The sequence below is a fragment of the Rhinolophus sinicus genome, linkage group LG13, assembly GCF_036562045.2.
Source record: "Rhinolophus sinicus isolate RSC01 linkage group LG13, ASM3656204v1, whole genome shotgun sequence".
Taxonomy (NCBI): domain Eukaryota; kingdom Metazoa; phylum Chordata; class Mammalia; order Chiroptera; family Rhinolophidae; genus Rhinolophus; species Rhinolophus sinicus.
In genome coordinates, this window is record NC_133762.1 from 33,979,666 (window position 1) to 33,999,678 (window position 20,013).

The following is a 20,013-nucleotide window of genomic DNA, read 5'->3' on the forward strand; positions in this document are numbered from 1 at the left end:
GGTATCTGTCAAGATGGGGAAGAGGGATACCGGGGAGTGGGGGACCCAGGCTGGAGAAACTTTTTTAAGCCGCAACAAGGTGCAGCAGCCCTCCTGTGAAGGAGGCATCCTCGCAACACTCTTCTTCCATGGATTAACCTTGAACTTTCATCCTCTAGATCTCTGCCATCCACATGTGGCACTGAGCATTTGAAATGGGGTTAGTCTAACCCCAGATGTACTATAAGCATAAAATGTACACCATAGTTCAAAGACTTAATTTGGGGGAAAATGTAAAATATCTCAATAATTTTTATATTGATTATATGGTGAAATGATGCCAGTATTTTTTGATGTAGTGAGTTAAATAAAATATACTACAAAAATGTATTTCAATCACTAAGTAATAATAATGATAATAATGACAATATCACCATAAAAAAATGTATTTCATCTTTTTTTTTTATTTCTTTAATGTGGCTACTAGGAAAATTTTAAATTGCATGTGTAGGTTGCATGATGTTTCTATTGGACCATGCCGTTTTGTCTATAAGCTCCATGAGTTCCCTCCTCTGTTTTGTTCCGAATTCTATTCCCAGCTCAGAGCAAGGCCCAGCACACAGGGCCTGTTCCATAAATATCTGGAGTGTGAATTAATAGAACTTATGATCGATGTACTTGTCAGCACAGTGCCTAACAAATATATTTTGAATGGAGAAATGAACCTGCAGTCTTCCAGCTGTTCTCGTGGCTTGATTCTGCTCTATGCCTCCCACCAGCTGCTTCACCAGCACCTCTGCTGCCAGGCAGTGATTTTCTAAAAGGATCACGGCTCTTCTTGCCCCTAAACCTGGTTCTTGGGCCACCTTGGTAATAACCTGTGAAGGTTTCCTCAAGCTCAGGAGAACTATGATGACTCCTGCTTCAGACACAACAGTAACAAGATGGACAGTCGATATTTTGGTGTTGAGTGAAATATGCTTATTGTCTCTGAACATGTCAGGTTCACAAGTTCACTCCTCAAGACTGTTGATTTAGATGAAGAGTATTTTAGGAAGACTGAATAATAGGCAATAATTTGAAGCAGATGGAGGGAAGAGTCAAATATCCTCATTTCCAGTTTTCTAGTACAGACAGGCATCTGACAGCCTGGTATGGTTCATGCGATTTATGAAATCAGGCTGCACCATTTTTTACTTAATACGCCACAAAATAGAAAACCAGCTGAACCGCTCGTTAGAAGTGGGAGAGGTCCCTTCTTTTCTCTCAGCCTTGGTTTCCTCATTGATAAAATGGAGGATAGTTAAATCTACCTGACTGGGTTGTGAAGATTAAATGAGGTAATTATATATATGGGCTTCCTTAGTATAGAGCATGGCATTTAATAAAAGTTCAATCAATGGTAGCGACGATTAACATCAGCCCCACTGGGATGTCTGCAAATGAGCAAAGAAAAAGATACTCACAGTGTCATGTTAACAGATGAATCTGTCATAGTGACATTTCCCATTGGTTCTTCATTTTAAGTATCAGCTAGCTAGATATGCTCATCAAATAAAAATAGCTGACATTTATTAACACTCAGTATAAGCCAGGTACTGTATTATGCGTTTAACATGCATCATTTGATTTAATCCTTAGTATTTGGGGTAGGTGCTATTCTGATGGTCAAAGTACAGAGAAAGAATCTGAGGTTCAAGGAGGCAAAAGACTGTGTTCCAAGCCCCACAGCAGTTCAGGGACATCTGAATTCAATAAGCTCTTAATGACTTCACTAGGCTGCTTCCCAGTATGGGAGTGGTGACATGGCAGTTGTAGTCATGGGGACAGAGGGGCTTTGGTGCACACTGGCAAGGCCACCACTGGTTCCATTCCTCCTCCTTACATGCTGATGGAGCTCCTTGCATGTGTCAGTCATTATGCTGGTAAGTGACACTCTCTAGTAATGGCATAATAGTGGTGAATGTAAGGTCTCCTCCAAAGAAAAAGAAGACTGGAAGTTTGGTCACGTTGGCACACCTTATAAAACTCCAGGCCTCGTGATGAGTGAGTGCTGCTCGCAGCCAGGCCCCGCAGAGCACCACTGTGGTTTGGAAATTGGAATATCATCCTCCCCCTATACGAGTTCCAGAAATGGTTCTCTCGCCTGCAACAGGAGCTCAATACTCTCTGCACCTTTGGACTCTATTGATAAAGGGACTCAATTCCCATCTCTTCCTGCTTCTGTTCCTGCAACCAATTACTCAGGCTCTCTTTTTTTTTTAAAGATTTTATTGGGGAAGGGGAACAGGACTTTATTGGGGAACAGTGTGTACTTCCAGGACTTTTTTCCAAGTCAAGTTGTTGTCCTTTCAGTCTTAGTTGTGGAGGGTGCAGCTCAGCTCCAGGTCCAGTTGCCGTTTCTAGTTGCAGGGGCACAGCCCACCATCCCTTGTGGGAGTCAAACCGGCAACCTTGTGGTTGAGGACGCACTCCAACCAACTGAGCCATCCAGGAGCTCAGCGGCAGCTCAGCTCAAGGTGCCGTGTTCAATTTAAGTTGCAGGGGGTGGAGCCCACCATCCCTTGTGGTACTTGAGGAATTGAACTGGCACAACCTTGTGGTTGAGAGCCCACTGGCCCATGTGGGAATCGAACCAGCAGCCTTCGGAGTTAGGAGCATGGAGCTCCAACCGCTTGAGCCACCGGGCCGGCCTCAGGCTCTTGACATACTCAGAACTCCCCAAGAGGAAAACTGCCTGGCTGGGTTATCGCTGCTCTTGGCCCTAGACCAAGGTCATGGGTTAGGCCTGCCCTTGGGTGACAGTGCTTCCCCAGCCACTGGAGCTGTGGATGTGGGGGATGGAAGGTGAGGGGCTGCAGAGCTAGCAGGTGTAGATCCCGACCTCCGGACATGCACAGCCTGGTTGGCTAACCCCAACTTGATGGTGCTGCCACCCTCACCACCTGGCAGGTATTCACCATCAGGAGCAGCCCTACAGTGGCCTCAGAGGTTCCTTGCCCACCTCCCCTCCCCAGCCTCCCAGTTCCCTGGACCTGGTATCCCAGAGGGAAGTTTCCTACCATCGCAGGTCCATGCTGTGACCGAGGCCGCACAGGCTGCAGTGACCACAGAGGTGAGAGCCCCTCCCCTGACTGAGCTCACACCTCCCACAGGAGGCCTTCCTTGTCTATTCAGCTTAAAAATACCACGCCCCCTGCTGGCCCCCAGACTTCGTGTTTCCCGACTTTATTATTTGTTTTTCTAGTCCTTCTTCAGCACACTACACATTTTAGGACTTTATGGTACATCTGCCTCAAAATGGAAGCACCAGGAAGGCAGGGATTTGCTTTTGCCTGCTTTTGTTTACCAGGTCCTTAGAACTGTGCCTCCATGTAATTAAGACTTGGGATGAATGAAATGAGGGACAGGGAATCCAGTCTGGGTGGAGGTTTAGCCAGTGAAGGAAGGCTTCCTGAAGGAAGCGCCACAAGCTGAGTCAGCAAGTATCTGAAGTGGAGGACGCACTCCAGGCACATAGGCCAGGAAAAGGAGAGCTTTCAGGAACCTGAAGTAGCAGAGTGGCAGGGGTCTATGGCGCTTGTGGGGAGTCATGTATGACATTGGGTGGACACAGACACAGGCAGTGAGCAGGCCCTGCCTGTCTCCCCTGGAGAATGGGAAGTCTTGTCAAGAAAACCCTGAGAGACTAAAGGGGAGGGGAATGGGGTACAGACACTGCTACCGAAAGCTGACCGGAAGCTGCTTTGCATTGAGAGGGAATGGTCAGTGTTCAAGAAAGAGGTCTACAAATGCCACGGCAACAACCAGCAGTAAAACTTCACTGAAAAAAAGGAACACTGGCTAAGTCGGAGGAAAGGTGGTCATTTTTCACTAGAGGACCAGGGCTACGGTTGGATGAAACTGACACAGAGGAGCCGGAGCAGGTGGGGAATCTACAAGAGAGCACATGGCTCCTGGGTAAGAATTAAGGAGAGGGGCAGGGCAGAAGGACCTCCACCAGAACTGGAGGGGAGTTCCACCCGCCCACCCGCTCGCCCCCAAGAATGCTGACAGAGAGCCTCAAGGTGCTAAATTCACGAGGGTGGGTCTTGGCCATCCGGTGTCCACTTCAGCACAATCAACCAAGGTGATTTCAGTTTCAGTGCAAGGAATGGACAATTAACTCCTCTTTCCACTATGGCCTTTGGGGGAGCTCCTGTGTGGACTGTACCTGAAAAATGAGGGCAAGGTAACACGTTCCCCCAGGGAGGTGAACAAAGCACATGCGTGCTTAGCACGTGTCGGCCCTTGCTGTCACTGAACACGTTTCCTAAGACCGAATCTCTCCTGGGAACAGTCACAGTAACCCGAACACCTTTGTCTACGGCATCTAGAGTTCCCCCAGGGTTTCCTCGTCTGCCCCACTCCCACTCCTGCTCAAAACCATCTCTCTAAATTCACCCAGTGTACGCTCACCCCCAGAGCACAGGACACTCCTGCCTCCCTCGGGGACTTCAGCCCCTGGCCCTGCCGCATCATCCACCCTTCTTCATCTTTCCAAAGCCTTGGCCCAAATGTCCCTCAACCAACAATTCTAACAGTTCTCTTTCCTCCTAAAGCTGAGTCCCCCAGAAGCACTTGGGGTTGCTCCACCCTAGTCCAAATGCTACCTCCCATCTCCTACCCCCTTGGTCATGCTCAGTGGAAAGTCTCAATGACTGAAAGCTGAGAGATCTGCCTGTGACCCACTTTCTCCACATCCCGCCTCACTGGCACATGGACACATTGATTTTAATAAAGAAAACGAACAAATAAAAACAAGCAACAGGGCAATTCCGAGATTTATTGAGGCAGGTGAGAAGTCAATGCTGCACAGCACAGACAACTTCGACAGAACTCTTGGTTCTAAGGGGTTACACCAGGAGTAGGTGGGGGCCAGGGGGCCACTGGACAACCTGGCCCAGACAAAAGGAAACCAGTAGTCCTGGTCCACACGCTCTGTGGCACCTGCTGGGAAGGGGCAGAGCCAGGTGAAGGTCTGCACCTCTGCACATAACCCCCCAGGGCTTTCCCGATGTCCTGCTCACTCAGAGGGAAAAGTCCTTCCATGCCGTGCTGAGCTAACACAGGTAAGAAGGTCTGGCGATAGATCACGTGGCAACATCACTCTTCACTCCGCTATGCCCGCGTCCGTGATCAACCCCAAAATAATCTAAAGGAGAAAGTCAAGTGAGGCCAGCAGCTTGGAATGTCCACCTCAGAAACACGGGCCCACTTAGCTCCTGGGCATTAGCTCACCACGAGGAGGCCCCTCCAGAGGAGCTATGACCCAGGTCACTATCACGAGAATCAGTGCCTCTGTCCCCTTGGGGTTTCCTCCAACAACCTCCAGATCCAAGATAGCACCCCTAGAGTGATGAGGCCACAGAGCAGGAGGTCGCAGCAAGCGTTTGGTCTCCAACATTTTCTCATCTTTCTTCAAATGAATATCAGTGAGAATGCCCCCAATTAATCACGAGTGAGATGCCAGTTTAGTTTTTCTACACCCAACTCAGCTCAGAAACGTATCTCAGTGCTTCTAGACAAGAGTCAACATGGACACGGTCTTAAAAAAATGGGCCTTTTCAGGGCAACAGAGCAGATGCAGTAACTGGCAGAGAGACTGCTGGAGAGCGTGCTCCAGGGGCTCCTCCCACTGAGGCCCCGCCGGGCGGGGTTGGGAGTGAAGACCACCAGCCCAGCAGCCATCCCTCCATGCGGTCACGACCTACCTGCACATCTGTCTCCCCAGGCGCTCGTGCTCACCCCAGCCTCGTGGGTGTTCTCGTGTTGCTCCCTTCCCTCCAATACCTTCCTATTGCGCATTACATCCCACTCTTTCAAAAGCCTGCACAGCTCTACCACCTCCAAAGAGCTGCTTCCCTTTGAAAATCTGATGGCAATCCCTATATACCTTAAGCAACACAGCATTTATTCATTATGCATAAATTATCCTGGCCTCCCAAAGTGTCTGAATCTTGACATAGACACAGCCTGGCTCTGACAACAGGAGTCCAAGCTGACAAAGGCCAAGCTAAAGAGTCTCCTGCCACTGACTCTCACACAGCAACCCACAATGCCCGAGAGTGGAAAGCATTGGCTGCAGAAGCAGGAGTGTGCGAAAGCGTCAGCATTTGAAAGGGACAGGTGTGGACCTTCCAAACACGGGAAATTGCTTTCAACAATTCCTCTCCCTGCACTATGAACGACCAGGGCACAGACAGCCCGTGATCCCTTCTGAATGCAGGTGCATACAAGGCCAGAGAGAGATTCAGGAGAAGCAGCAATGCCAGTGGCCTGTGGCACACACTGAGTCTAGGAACACAACCCAGCGGAGCACAGGACCCCAGGAGTGGCTATTCCTTCCCGGGAAAGCGCCATAGAACATCCTTGCCAAGAGGAACCAAAGAGAAGTCACTTCAGGCAAAAACACCGGGAAAATGTTAGGGTTGGAAATGATAGGAATCACATGATCTTAAGGACCACAGAAGTCACCTCTGTCATAGCTTTGTTTTTCAGACAAAGCAAGTAAGGTTCTGAATAGGTCACTGACAGAGAGCAACAGAGGAAATTCAAACCCAGGGACAGGAGTGTCTGACACCTAAGTCTACCCGGTTTCCATTACAGGCTTCCGCTGACCCTCCAGGGAGGGAAGGCAGATATCCCAGAGGGCTCATTATTCAAGTGGGACTCTGGAGGCCCCAGCCTGCAGTAGCCGCTGAAGACGTGTGAAGGGCCACGTGTGACCCAGGCTGGCTGGGGGTGCGGTGGCGAGCAGATGCTGGCTTCATCTCACCTCTCAGCTCCCTTACATCTCTTCACCCAAAGCCCCTGGGAACACGAACATTGACTATAGCGGATGCAAGGAACCCATACTTCAGACAATGGACCAGAGATCTTACCTCAAGGACACAGGGGTCTAGAATGTTCCAGACATGACAACTCCCATGATGCTTCTGTACAGTGCACTCATCTGCAACAGACAACAAGCTGTGAATGAGCACTCAACTTGTCCCTGCTCATAGCAGTGCATGGGGGCATCAGGAGGGGGCTCAGCGCACTAGCTACACATAATAAGCAGTTCACAAATGGTGGCTGCTGTTATTTCCTGACAAGACACATGACTTCCTCATGAAGAGGACAGTAGCTAACTCTAAGGAGATAGGGGATAGTCTATGGCAGGGTGACCAACGCCGATCAATGGGGCGTTAATCAGTGATAGGCTGAAAAGGATGCCAAGGCCAGGTTTACGGGGAGATACCGTGGCTGACTGACAGCCACCGTGCTGGGCATCAAAGGGACCTTAAGCAACACACATAGCCTGGTTCCCAACAGCAGGGGCAGGCAGTGAAAACCCCAGCGACACTAACGCACACAGCACCGCCCCCGAGGCCCTGGAGGCCAAAGGTGTGTGCCAAGGAAAACGGTGGGGAAGCTCCCAGAACCGCAAGGTTGAGGACGTGGACCCTCCAGACAAGGGGCAACCCTTTCCACACTTCCCCTGCCTGCACTACCAATGAACAGGACATGGGCAGCCTGTGACCACTTCTGAATGCAGGGGCAGAAAAGGACAGGGGGTTTTGCTGAAAAAGGAGGCCACTGGCAGAGGCTGGAGCAGTCAGCCTCTCCCATTGAGCACAAGGACCCAGTAACTGCTTCTAATCCTGCAGAAATTCCTCCACTATGGCCCAGGCAGGAAAGGCAATCGGAAGACACCTCTGAAAGAAAAGTCATAGAATGCTTAGGCTCTAAAAGACAGGGACTATGTGATCCTAAGAAAAATGGCTTCTGTATTCTTGCTTTCTGGAGGATGAAATGGGGATAAGAGAAGGTCCAAATCTAGGAGGAGGCAGAGAAGAGATTGAGACCTGGGTACAGGTGGATACGCCAAAATCCTTCTTGAAGCTTTCGAGTCAGACCTTCTGCTGCCAACATAAAATTTGAGGAAGGGCTCCCCAAGGGCTCTCAGAACCAAACACATAAAGGGGAACCAGGTGTGTTCTCAAAGATCCCAGAGAGGGTAACACTGGGGGCCAGGATGAAACCACATCGTCTCTCCTCTATCCTCTTTCCAGACTACATCACACCTACGGAACCTGTGCGCACCTCGTGGCATGCGAAACCCCAAGCCTCCAGAGAACACAACTCACCGTGGGTACACTGGGGTCCAGCCACTTCCTGACAGGATGGAGACACCTCTCAAGGGCCGCTCTGCACTGAGCTGACGCCTCTGCAGTAAAAGAGAAGGCCTGGATGAGCAAACTAGCTGTCCCCTGGTCACAACCTGTCCTGGTAAGCACATCCAGAGTATCTGGCACAGTAGCTAGCGGCGTCACAAATGTGGGCTGTTGTTAGTAACCCACAAGGCACATCATTTTCTCATGAACTGAAAAGAAGTTTGCAACTCCACATGGGACAAGAGATGCGGCACAAAGGGGCTCTTCAGATCATCTTCTGTGCAAACTCCGGAAGCTGGATCTTGAATAGGATGTGGAAATAGAACAGGTCTGGGAACATGTGGCACCAGACAGGCAGTGCCTGGCAGCGATGGGAGGGCACTGGGGCAGGAACACCTCAGGTTGCCTATGGAAAATCCTCCCCTGGTGGACTGGGCTCTGTCTCATACCCAGGAGCCTCCAATGGGTAACTAGTGGCCAACAGGAAGAACAAGTCCAAGACAGAAGCAGCACACTCACCTTCTCCTGGCTGGCTGGCTCACGAGCAGTCTTCCCTGATCCTCCACAGGCAAAGGGCCATGCCAACTTACAAAGACGCATCTCCCCTTTTCTTTGCTCCTGTTGTGCGTTTGTTCCACAGCTTCTGAACACTGGGCACCCGCCAGGCACTGACACGAAGGAGAGGTGAGACTGACATTGAGCTCAAGATCAAAGCAGAGAGAAGCAAAACAACAAGAACACCAACGATTTCCACAAAGCATAATCAATGCTCTCGTCTCATGTCAAGCCACCTCCCAGACTGTATCACACCAGGAATCCTACATGACGAAGGACCTACACAGGGGAGAGAAAGGAGGCAGAAGTGGCCTCCTGGAAGGAAGCCCTTGGTGAGAAATAACCCACCTTGTAGCTGCACAACCACGACATAGCTCCTTGACATACAGCCCATGCTTTATTCTCCTTTTAAAAAGCCTCACAGAAAGTAGCCCTGTTAACAGCCTGCTATCTGCCCTGGAAGGGCAAAGCTACCCAGCCAAGCCCAGGACCCAAGCACTGTCATTAATTCATGTAAAGATTCCATCTTCCCCCATCAAGAGTCCACAGAAAGACCACCTTTTGGTAAAAATACCTCAATTACTCATTCACCAAGCATCTATCTACTGAGTACCTACTACGTGCCGGGCACTGTGGGTTCAAAAGCAAAGTAAAACACAGACAAGGCCTCTGTTCCCCCAGAGCTCTTTCTTACAGTTCCCCTACCTGAAGGAAAGTAAAGACGGGACAATGAAGAAACTGACCCAAGGTTACAGCGCTAAGGGGGCTGTGAGTCAGGATCTGAACTCAGGCCTTCCTGGCCCCCGGGCCCCACCCCACCTACAACACCAGGCCTCCTGCACCGGCTTTGCAAGACAGTTCTCAGAGCCGGCCTGAGCGCCAGGACCAGCCCCTCTGACATGGGGCAGGAAGGCAACAAGCCCCAAGTTCAAGGTGCCCCAGAGCAGCAGCACTCACCCAGGGGACAGCCTCACTGCCTGGACACGGTGGGGACGCATCAGGCAGTGCAGGTCAGGGTCCTGCAGGAGACAAGGGCGCTGGCTCATGCAGAGCCCGCACAGCCATCCAAGGGACACTTGTCCTCTGTCTGCAAGGAGCCACATAGTCGCAAGGCCTAGGCAGGAAAAAGCACGGGGAAGAGGCTTTAGTGCAGAGCAGGGGACAGGAATCCGGACTCTGGGGCCCTGCGAGCGTCCTTTAAAGCTCAGTCAACAGGTCTGTAAAAGGAGGTTTCACCACTTTCCTTTAAAATGTATTATGGGGAAAGAATTACGGTCATTAAGGACACTTTGTAGGCCAATAAACGACAGGAGTCGGAGGTGGTGGGGGCCAGTGAATATCGGGGGCCTCTGGCGCCCCTTAGGTCCGGGGTCACACGCGGCTCCACACGACTCGCTGCGGGACGTGTGGCCCACGCGTCGCCGGATCCGTTTCTGGCCATTAGCGGGCACGTAGGTTCCACACTGGGGGGGGAGGACGAGGACCCGACGCCGGCACCCGCCCGCTCCGAAGCAGCGTCGGCGATGGAGCGGCTGACCTGAGGCCCCTTTCTGGAGGACACGAATCCCGAGAGGTCCGTACCCGGTGGAGGGGGCGGGCACGGAACCCGGGGCTGGGCCTGGGGTCGGACCTGACCTCCTGCCGTCTCCGCGCCCTCTGGGCCTCTTGTAATGGGCAGGCGGACGCAGCACCTGCCTTGGAGGCCGCCGGGTTCCCAGTGCAGCGTGTCCCAGCAATGACTCACTCGAGGCGCCAGGAACGGCAGTGGTGGCGTCAGAACCTAAACACCGTTCGCGACACCTCGGTGGCCAACACAAGCTACTCCTCCCACCACCTGAGCGCCGGCGAAAATGCAGCGAAGCGCCGGCTGCAGCGGAGAGCTGCGTCTCCGCGGGCTGAAGCCGCGCAAGCGGTCCGTTGGTGCCCCCTAGTGGATTGGAGCTGAAAATTTGACTCGCTTAAAATAGCCGTTGGTTTATAGTAAGCTAGTTTAATACATTTTAGTTATCATTATTATCATCATTTTACAAAAACCAATACACATTCAGAACTTTTAAAAATTCTGAGAATTCTAGAAATAGAATGGACATCGTAATTATTAGCCAATATCATCCACAATGGATAGATGGAAAGTCCAATGTCACTGTCAAGATTATTAGTTTTTAGGACTCCAGTTCCTCAGGGCAGAGCCCTGTCAGTTTTTGAAGGGAGAGGGCCACCTCTTCTCGTGTCTGTCCCCGTAGCAGAGGCCTGGGCCATTTATATCTCCATCGAGCCCCTCTCCAGAGCCAGTGGCCTTCAGCCCAGGACAAAAATGAACCAGAAGCAAAACTAGTAATAGAGAGGCTGTGGGGGTCAGAGGACCCAGCTATGGGATTCAAGGTGAAGGAGGTGCTGAGACCTAGGTGGGAGCTGACTCTGGTGGGGAGACTCTCTGTCTCATCTCAGTGTGTCAGAGCATCCAGTGAGGGCCTGGGGCTGCCGGAGACTCCAAAACAGACCAGTATCCAGGCCACAGGGCAGCTCAGGAAGAGCCCATCCTATGTTAGAGGCCCCAGGGTGCTGGTCTGCTCAAGGCTTCTATCAGGCCTCAGTTCCAACCTGGGGGCGCCGGATCCTATTGCTTCCGAAAGATGAAGTAACAGAGGAGCAGCAAGAAGCCAAGGAGGATGAGCGACAGGTACAGCAAGGTCTCCAGCATGGTGATCATTCTTAGTGAACGGACGGGGCCTGGAGCTCCTGCAGGCCTCACAGGGCCAGTTGCTGACTTCCAGCCTAGACCCTGGGCATCAGCTCCTTGGAACAATCTATCCAACTAGCGTTCCTTTTCCCCAAGGGTGAGGGTTCCAGGCCACGGGCATCTCTCAGCCACTGTGAGGTCACAAACTCTAGATTGGTGGAATGTTGGCCTCCCAGCTACAGCCCAATCCTTTAGTAATGTGACCAGTATGTTGAAAGCAGGTCTCCTGGTCTATAATCACAATTTCTTTTCCCTCACCTGTCTCTTTAGACTTTCTAAGGGGAAGTATCTTTTCCTCATCCCTGGAAAAATATCAGTCAGACCTCATAGCTTTTCTACTCATTGTTACGTAATCAGTCTTGTAATCACTACAAATGGGGAACACAATTTCCATTCAATTATTTTAAGTGTCCAGTCAGATGTATTAATCACATTTACAATGATCATTTACAGGTAAGACTTCTCTCCTCTTCACCAGCTGGGGCCAAGTGTAGACTGGGCTGCTGGGAGAGGACAGGAGCCTTCTCTCTTTACTTGTCCAAATGTGTTTCTCTTTACCAGGTTTCTGCCCACTACCCCACTCACAGTATCTACAGGATCAAAAGAAATGAAATAAAGAGTAAGGTGGACAAAAAAAAAACTGAAAAAAGAGTAAGGTGGAGGGGAGACTTCTCTCCAGGTTGGGTTCATGTTTAATGCTAAGTCTTTTCTCTTGGCCTCTATTTCAGGGGTTCTTTGAAAACTGATGTCCTTTGCACTCCTAATGATGTGAACAGTCCCTCTTCTTGGGGTCCTCTCACCCTAGCAGGCTCTCTCCTAGGCTCTCTCTTGGATAACAGATGAACGTTCCTACCACAGATTCTACACCTGCCGAAGGATACAATGAACCTTTGTCCAAGGAGTAGGTCAGGCACCGGTCACCTGTTGTGAGATTGTGATTTATAAGAAATATATATTTTATCATTCTGATGATCAAAATACACATATACGTATTTCTCATGTATATGTGGTCTTTGTCCAAGGTTCCTTCCTGGCAGGTCCCAAAACTCTTGGAATTTCATAAGTGTTGAGAACAATAAAGGTGGCTTTTGTTATGTAAATGAGGCGACTTTTGGAAGCACCTAGGGATAGGGGCTGGCACAGGGAGAGCTCACCTAATGATTCAAGGGTTGAATTTTTCAGTCCTACCCCAGACCTTGAACCTGCAGGGAGGAGAGAAGGGCTAGAGGTAGAATCAATCCCCAATTGCAAATGATTTGCTCACTCATGCCTATGTAATGAAGTGTCCATTAAAACCCAAGAGGAGGAGGTTTGGAGAGCATTCTTTTAGGATGTCCCAGGTTCACAGGTAAGGTGGCATGGAAGGGGCATGCTGTCAGTCTTCTGCTTGCTGCTTGTCTCCTCTGGCTCCAAAGGGCTGCACAGCCCGACGGCCCTTTAGACCTACGCTGAAGAACACAGCAGCCACCAGCCACATGTGGCTACAGAGCACTGGTAATGTAGCCAGCCTGCACTGCATTGTACTGTCAGTGTACAACATGTACTGAATTCCAAAGTCTTTATACAAAGAAAAGGAATGGTGCATATCTCAGTAATCATTTAAAAATATTGATTCCATGCTGAAATGATAATATTTTGGGTATTGTCAATAAAATGTATTATGAAAATTAATTTCACCTTTTTGTACCTTTTTAATGTGGCTGCTAGAAAATTTTAAATTACATATGTGGTTGGTATTATATTTCTTTTCTTTCTTTCTTTCTTTCTTTCTTTCTTTCTTTCTTTCTTTCTTTATTTGGTAATACAACTTCACTACTTTATTCAAATCTTCAAAATAGTCTTCGTTCTACATTTTCAGTATAAAAAGATCCAAAGTTTTAAGTGCACCACAGTGTAGAGAGAGACATACAATACTGACCTTCCATAACAGTCAAGCGTACAGTCAAATATCACATGTACAGAACACAAAATTTAGATGAACTGAAATTATAAGGTAAAATAAAATTCAACCGCCGAAAACAAAAATCAAAATACCAAAGATCATTGAAATATTCTTAACCCTGATTTCACTAGACTCAAGTCATTTTGTAATGAGGCATTCACAATATGACCCCATTAATCCAGCTTAGGAATTCTGGGGAGGTCCAGTTTGGCTTGATGTTGTGGACGGTTCTGGCATCATATTTCTACTGGACAACGCTACCTTAGACTTTTCAAACACAGCACACTCTCTCTGCCTCATAAATAATCCTACAGTGTTCTCGCAGTGACAGATACCCTCGGCTTTCTCAGTATTACTAAATACTAAAGTATAGCAACTACCATGCTTTGGCCATTTGCTCTGTGCTATGCTCTGGACATAAATCATTTCATTTAATTCTCACAGTACTATTATTAGAGGGGAGCTCTGACTTTGCCCATTTCTCAGAAGAGGACAATTGAGGCTGGGCAGAGAAGTGAGGTCACTTAGCCAAAGTCTCACAGACAGTAAGAACAAGAGCAGCCATCATGAGAGGATACCAGTGCTCTGTGGTCACAAGTGTGCAAGCCTGACCCCTTTGTCCAGCGTCCTTCACAGCCATACCATGCCACAGCCCCTCCCCATCACAGAGACCACCAACATTCTCAGTCTTAAGAATCACACCCGTCCTCCCAAAACACAGAATATGGAGTGTTCACACCCTCAGAGACCCCCGTTTATCTCTCGGTTCACCCATCTGGCCTGGATTTTCACATTGTGTTGACCTAGTGAGTGCAAGGATTCTGAATGAGGACCGCCCCCACTCAGGCCCAAGGGTGGGCTCTTTATACTTCCAAATGTGGCCCGAGTTAGTGGCAGGGCTGCTCCAGGTTCCAGAGGTGCACCTGGCCCAAGATGCATGCAGAGTTACTGCTCGTGAGATTTGGGGGCCATGAGTCCCCTTCCAAGTCTATCTCTGGAGTGATGTTGGGAGCACAGGACTTCTCTCTTCTCTGCCACGATGCATGTCTAATCAAGTCCCTTCTGCCTCAAAGACTCTCTCCACACTCTAATCTCATTTAATTTTAGGTCGAGGTTCAGCAAACCACCTGCTCACCTCTCTAGGCTCATCTCCTTGTCACTCTCACATTCCAGTCGCAGGCCATCGGGAAAATATTTTAAAAACTGGTGATGCCCAAATAAATAAATGGGCGAATTTATTCATTTGTTCCACTGTGCCAGCCACTACACTAGGTACTTTGGATACAATGGTCAATCAAACAGATCCCTATTGTCCAAACTAAACACAATTAAAGCCAAGCTCCTGCTAATAAAAGCTCCTGGAAGAGTGATCATTTCTACATATAAATGACAAATCAGTGACCAAGAAGCAAATGGAAAAGCAAAACAAGTGGGGGAATTTTATTTCCATAATTCCAGACTGGGAAATAATTCCAAGCCCTCCTGAGGCAGCTCCGCTCCACCAGGGGGCGCGCGGCAGGACCGCTGCGCGGGTTCCGCCGGGGGAGAGGCCGCTCTAGGCCGCAGCCCGCGCGGGAGCCACGTTTCAGCAGAACGCTGAGCAGTTGAAGTACCTTGGTCGTGTCGTCGCCATTGGTAGTCGCCCCACGTCATCTCCTGAAATCGCCGGGTATCCGCGCTCTCCCGCAGTGTCGGCTCTGTCTCCGCTGCTGTCCCGCACCGTCGGTCGCTGCGCCTGGGTGAGTCCACTGCAGGGAGCGCTGCGCACTTGGTCTGTGCCTCCCCGATGAGGGGAAACTGAGGCCCAGAGGGCGCGGAGCGCGGCAGGAGGTCAGGTCCGACCCCAGGCCCAGCCCCGGGTTCCGTGCCCGCCCCCTCCACCGGGTACGGACCTCTCGGGATTCGTGTCCTCCAGAAAGGGGCCTCAGGTCAGCCGCTCCATCGCCGACGCTGCTTCGGAGCGGGCGGGTGCCGGCGTCGGGTCCCCGTCCTCCCCCCCAGTGTGGAACCTACGTGCCCGCTAATGGCCAGAAACGGATCCGGCGACGCGTGGGCCCCGCGTCCCGCAGCGAGTCGTGTGGAGCCGCGTGTGACCCCGGACCTAAGGGGCGCCAGAGGCCCCCGATATTCACTGCCCCCCACCACCTCCGACTCCTGTCGTTTATTGGCCTACAAAGTGTCCTTAATGACCTTAATTCTTTTCCCATAATACATTTTAAAGGAAAGTGGTGAAACCTCCTTTTACAGACCTGTTGACTGAGCTTTAAAGGACGCTCGCAGGGCCCCAGAGTCCGGATTCCTGTCCCCTGCTCTGCACTAAAGCCTCTTCCCCGTGCTTTTCCCTGCCTAGGCCTTGCGACTATGTGGCTCCTTGCAGACAGAGGACAAGTGTCCCTTGGATGGCTGTGCGGGCTCTGCATGAGCCAGCGCCCTTGTCTCCTGCAGGACCCTGATCTGCACTGCCTGATGCGTCCCCACCGTGTCCAGGCAGTGAGGCTGTCCCCTGGGTGAGTGCTGCTGCTCTGGGGCACCTTGAACTTGGGGCTTGTTGCCTTCCTGCCCCAGGGCAGAGGGGCTGGTCCTGGCGCTCAGGCCGGCTCTGAGAACTGTCTTGCAAAGCCCGGTGCAGGGGGCCTGGAGTTGTAGGTGGGGTGGGGCCCCGGGGCCAGGAAGGCCTGAGTTCAGATCCTGACTCAGCCCCCTTAGCGCTGTAACCTTGGGTCAGTTTCTTCATTGTCCTGTCTTTACTTTCCTTCAGGTAGGGGAACTGTAAGAGCTCTGGGGGAACAGAGGCCTTGTTTGTGTTTTCCTTTGCTTTTGAACCCACAGTGTGGGGCACATACCGTGTTTCCCCGAAAATAAGACCTAGCTGGACAATCAGCTCTAATACATCTTTTGGAGCAAAAATTAATATAATACCCGGTCTTATTTTACTATAATATAAGACTGGGTCTTATATAATGTAATATAACACCAGGTCATATATTAATTTTTGCTCCAAAAGACATATTAGAGCTGATTGTCCGGCTAGGTCTTATTTTCGGGGAAACACGGTGGTAGATACTGAGTAAACATTTGTGGTGTAAATGAAAAAAGTGAGGCATTTTTAGCAAAAATTGGTCTTCCTGTGGACTCTCCTGATGAGGGGAGATAGAATCTCTATGAAATGATGATCATGCTTGGGTCCTGGGTTTGGCTGGGCAGCTTTCTCCTGCTTGGGCAGATAGTGGGCTAACATGAGCTTTTCTTCCTGGCTCACCTGCCATTTTCTGCCCCTGTATTCGAAAGTGATTGTGGGCTGCCCGTGCCCTGGTCATTGATAGTGCAGGGAGAGCAATTACTGAAAGCACTTCCCCGTGTTTGGAGGGTCCACCCCTGTCCCTTCCAAACCCTGGAGCTTTCCTACACCTCTCTCTCACCACCTTTTAGATGCCGCCTGACCCCTGGTGTCTTGTAAATAGAGTGTCCTCTGTGCCTGGCTCCGTGCTGGTTTCTGTGAAGCTTTCATAGAGAATGAGAGTGGGTCCTGCCTCAGGGAATATACGGGTTGGTTCTAGAGCCACAGCTGTGGACCTCTGACACTGGTCTTTCATTTCAGCAGCCCTGTGTTCTTTTCTGTCCCTGTGTTTGAAGTGATTGCAGGCTGCCTGTGTTCTGGTAATGCAGGCAAAGGAAAACTGGCAAGGTCTTCCTCACATTCAGAGGATCCATGCTTATTCCTTTCAAATGGGACAGCCTTAGGCGACTGGCAGTGACTGAGAATGAGGTAGACTGAAGATCAAGGGAGACCGGCTGGCAGTGCATTCATATACTAAGACCTGGATTCCCCACGGGGCTGACTGTTGACGAGCATGATGGTTTTCTGGACATGGAAGCAGTGCCAAGTGGCCAATCGTGTGCTGGCTTCTTAACCCCTGCAGGAGTGACATGTGACTGCTGTTCCACGTGTGTGAGAGGTGTCCTCAGGGAGAGCCTGAATTGTGAGGTCCCAGGTAAGTGGTGTCCTGTCTGTTTCTCTTGAGCTCAAGTTCTGTGCAGGCTGCAAGGCCAGAGGTGTTTAGGTGATGAAGTGTGTTGGGGGAGAGAGTGCAGGGGAAGGCTGCTGTGACGCTGAGAGGAAAATAGCAGTGTGTTGGAATGGACAGAGGACTGACTGCATTTTAGAGTCAAACCTGGATTCATAACCGGTGGCCAGCTGACTGCTCTTCTGTGAGCCTGAGTGAGTCCTGTCAAATGTTCAGTATTGGTACCACTTACACCCAGTCTTTCAGAACCCAAGGATTCTCCGTGGATCTGCTGTTAGTCTTCCCTTCAACTCTTGGCAGGGACTGGTAAGTAATCTCTGAAAATCAGGTGTGGCTTCTGGAATTTTAGGTTGTAAATCTGGTCATTGGCCTGTCTGCTGGTCTGTTCCCAGTGCAGGCCATTGCTCAGGCTGCTGGCAATGGCCTCCCTTCTCGGCTCACTCACTGCCCTTTTCTGCCCCTGTATTCGAAAGTGATTGTGGGCTGCCCGTGCCCTGGTCATTGATAGTGCAGGGAGAGCAATTTCTGAAAGCACTTCCCCGTGTTTGGAGGGCCCATCCTGTCCCTTCCAAACCCTGAAGCTTTCGTACATGTCTTCCCACCAGTTTGTGTTACTTCCTGGTACCCGGTGCTCTGGCTCATGGAGAGCCTTTTTTGCTGAGTAGGGCCCTGCCATAGGGAGTTTATGTTTATGGGCTGGTCGCTCTCCTCCTGTGGCTCCCCTCCTGGAAGCTTTCTCTACCTCCCCATCCATCACACCCCTTCCCACCTCCTCAGCCTCACCGCGCAGCACTGAGCACACCTGGAAATTATTGATTTGCTTATCATGCCCCCATGCTATGATCTTGGGGCAGTGCCTCTGCCCGGTGCCTGACATGTGGCACCTGGACAAAAATAAACCAAACGCGATAGAGATGTAGAGATGACATGTAGTAAGGTGGTAGGGCTCATGCCATTGTGGAGGTCACGGGAACAATCCCTCGAGCAAGCCACCCTGCCCAGGGCTGAGGCATTCCCCATTCTTCTCCCACTGGAACTGTTGTTTCTCTATTGAAAGGTCGACTTCTTATGGCCTACCTTTAGTCCTGGCATGGGCAGGGCCCATGGTCCAGCGGGGGTGGTTGTCCCTCTGCCCTTAGGTTAAGGGCAGATGCTAGAGCAGTAATCGCGCTGGGCCGAGCACAGTATAGTTGAGGATGTGTGTGTCAGCAGCCCTTACACTAGGTGGTAGACATGGGGCCTTCCCACCACCGGGTCCCCTCCCGGTTCCTGCTAGCCGCTGCCAGTCAGCCATGGCACCCTCCCTAAAACCTGGCCTCAGCATCCTTTTAACATAGACAGCAGCATATTGGTCACAGTTGGCACGTAGGCTAACACGGCTACTACTCCTGATCACAGATGATCTGCGGACCCCTTCCTAGAGTTAAATTGTTCTTGTTCCTGAGACAGCAGGGTGGCAGTTGAGTAACATCCTGCATTTGTGGGTGCTGTCATCTGCCAAGTGCTCTGTGCCCCAGGGCCTTCTGCGAGTACCCATTCATGGCTTGTCTCTTGCAGATGGGTCTCTGCATGCAGAGGTGCTATGGGCAGTGTCAGTCATCCTCATGTCAATCTTGATATCAGCTGGGCACCAGACCATGGGGCCTGAGGTAAGGTTTTCGCACCATTTTCTAGAATTTTGTTATTTTGCTTCTGTAACATCACTGTGCATGTTCCTGGCAGAGGCATCCAGAAGTTGAAGGTTCTTTTTCTGCTTTGCCCTTCTCTTTAAGACCTACCCAAGGACGATCCTCTGACTTCCGTTTGCCACCTTCAGTCAGCTGGTCGTAGCTGCCTGCAAAGATGCCAAAGAAGGAGTCAGGGTCCACTTGAGAAAGTTGGCGATGGTGGTTAATGCCAGCTACTGTGCAGGGGCATCAGCAGGAACGTGGGTCAGGACTGAAGTCTGCCTGGTGACACCAGGCACGGCCGACCAGACCCAACGTGGTCGTCACTCCTGCCTCGGTCCCCTGCAGTGTGTGAAGCAGGAGCCCTCCCAGGTCTTCAGGACCTGAGGAAATCCGGGAAGCGCATTACATCCAAGGCGACCCAGGAACCAGGATTAAGGTCGAGACGTGATCCTTACCGAGAAACTGCTGGGTACCGGAAGGCGCAGTGGAGCAGCTGGTGGGAGATTCCATAGCAACATCGAGAGCCAGGAGGATGGAGACATGGACAGACTGAAACTTTAGTCATTAAAAATAAATAAATAAATAAATGAAGCAATTTATTTATGAGCCAGACAGCATGCTAGAAATAGGGCTACAATGGTGAATAAGACAGTGTGTGCCTTGAAGGGGATCATTGATAATTATGTAATGTTTGTGGTTTTACTCAAAGTTTTGTATGCGTTTGTCATTTTGTTTCAGGTAGAAGAGCTCCTTTCAACATTTCTTATAATGCAGGTCTTCTGGTAAATTCCCTCAGCTTTTGTTTGTCCCATCTCAATAAACACACAAACAAGAAAGGGGCAAAATAAGACTTTTCATCTCACTTCTGTCTGACTTGTTTGTTCCCGTAACCTTGACCTTAAAT

The 20,013-nt window shown here is 50.5% G+C and overlaps 2 long non-coding RNA genes and 4 other non-coding genes across 9 annotated transcripts; 3 read left to right on the forward strand and 3 right to left on the reverse strand.

Moving 5' to 3' along the window:
• Nucleotides 1-4,784: 4,784 nt before the first annotated feature.
• LOC109457386 (uncharacterized) lies at nucleotides 4,785-10,654 on the reverse strand. The gene is made up of 6 exons (XR_012491166.1): nucleotides 10,477-10,654; nucleotides 8,697-8,845; nucleotides 8,151-8,230; nucleotides 7,654-7,718; nucleotides 6,903-6,973; nucleotides 4,785-5,437 (listed from the first exon to the last, which is right to left on the reverse strand). It is a non-coding gene; the product is annotated as an uncharacterized LOC109457386 (long non-coding RNA).
• LOC141568344 (small nucleolar RNA SNORA71) lies at nucleotides 6,116-6,249 on the reverse strand. Its single transcript, XR_012491494.1, has one exon. It is a non-coding gene; the product is annotated as a small nucleolar RNA SNORA71 (small nucleolar RNA).
• Nucleotides 7,426-7,560, reverse strand: LOC141568345 (small nucleolar RNA SNORA71). The gene has a single exon (XR_012491495.1). It is a non-coding gene; the product is annotated as a small nucleolar RNA SNORA71 (small nucleolar RNA).
• Nucleotides 10,655-14,758: 4,104 nt separating the features above from the next.
• On the forward strand, nucleotides 14,759-19,971 carry LOC109457390 (uncharacterized). Of its 4 annotated transcripts, none has more exons than XR_012491135.1 (5): nucleotides 14,759-15,153; nucleotides 15,765-15,921; nucleotides 17,150-17,745; nucleotides 18,997-19,088; nucleotides 19,212-19,971. It is a non-coding gene; the product is annotated as an uncharacterized LOC109457390 (long non-coding RNA). The 4 variants fall into 4 exon arrangements; XR_012491133.1 differs by having other exon boundaries at nucleotides 14,818-15,153; nucleotides 17,335-17,745; XR_012491134.1 differs by having other exon boundaries at nucleotides 14,845-15,153; nucleotides 17,150-17,406.
• Nucleotides 16,688-16,821, forward strand: LOC141568342 (small nucleolar RNA SNORA71). Its single transcript, XR_012491492.1, has one exon. It is a non-coding gene; the product is annotated as a small nucleolar RNA SNORA71 (small nucleolar RNA).
• LOC141568343 (small nucleolar RNA SNORA71) lies at nucleotides 17,898-18,030 on the forward strand. Its single transcript, XR_012491493.1, has one exon. It is a non-coding gene; the product is annotated as a small nucleolar RNA SNORA71 (small nucleolar RNA).
• Nucleotides 19,972-20,013: the final 42 nt, after the last annotated feature.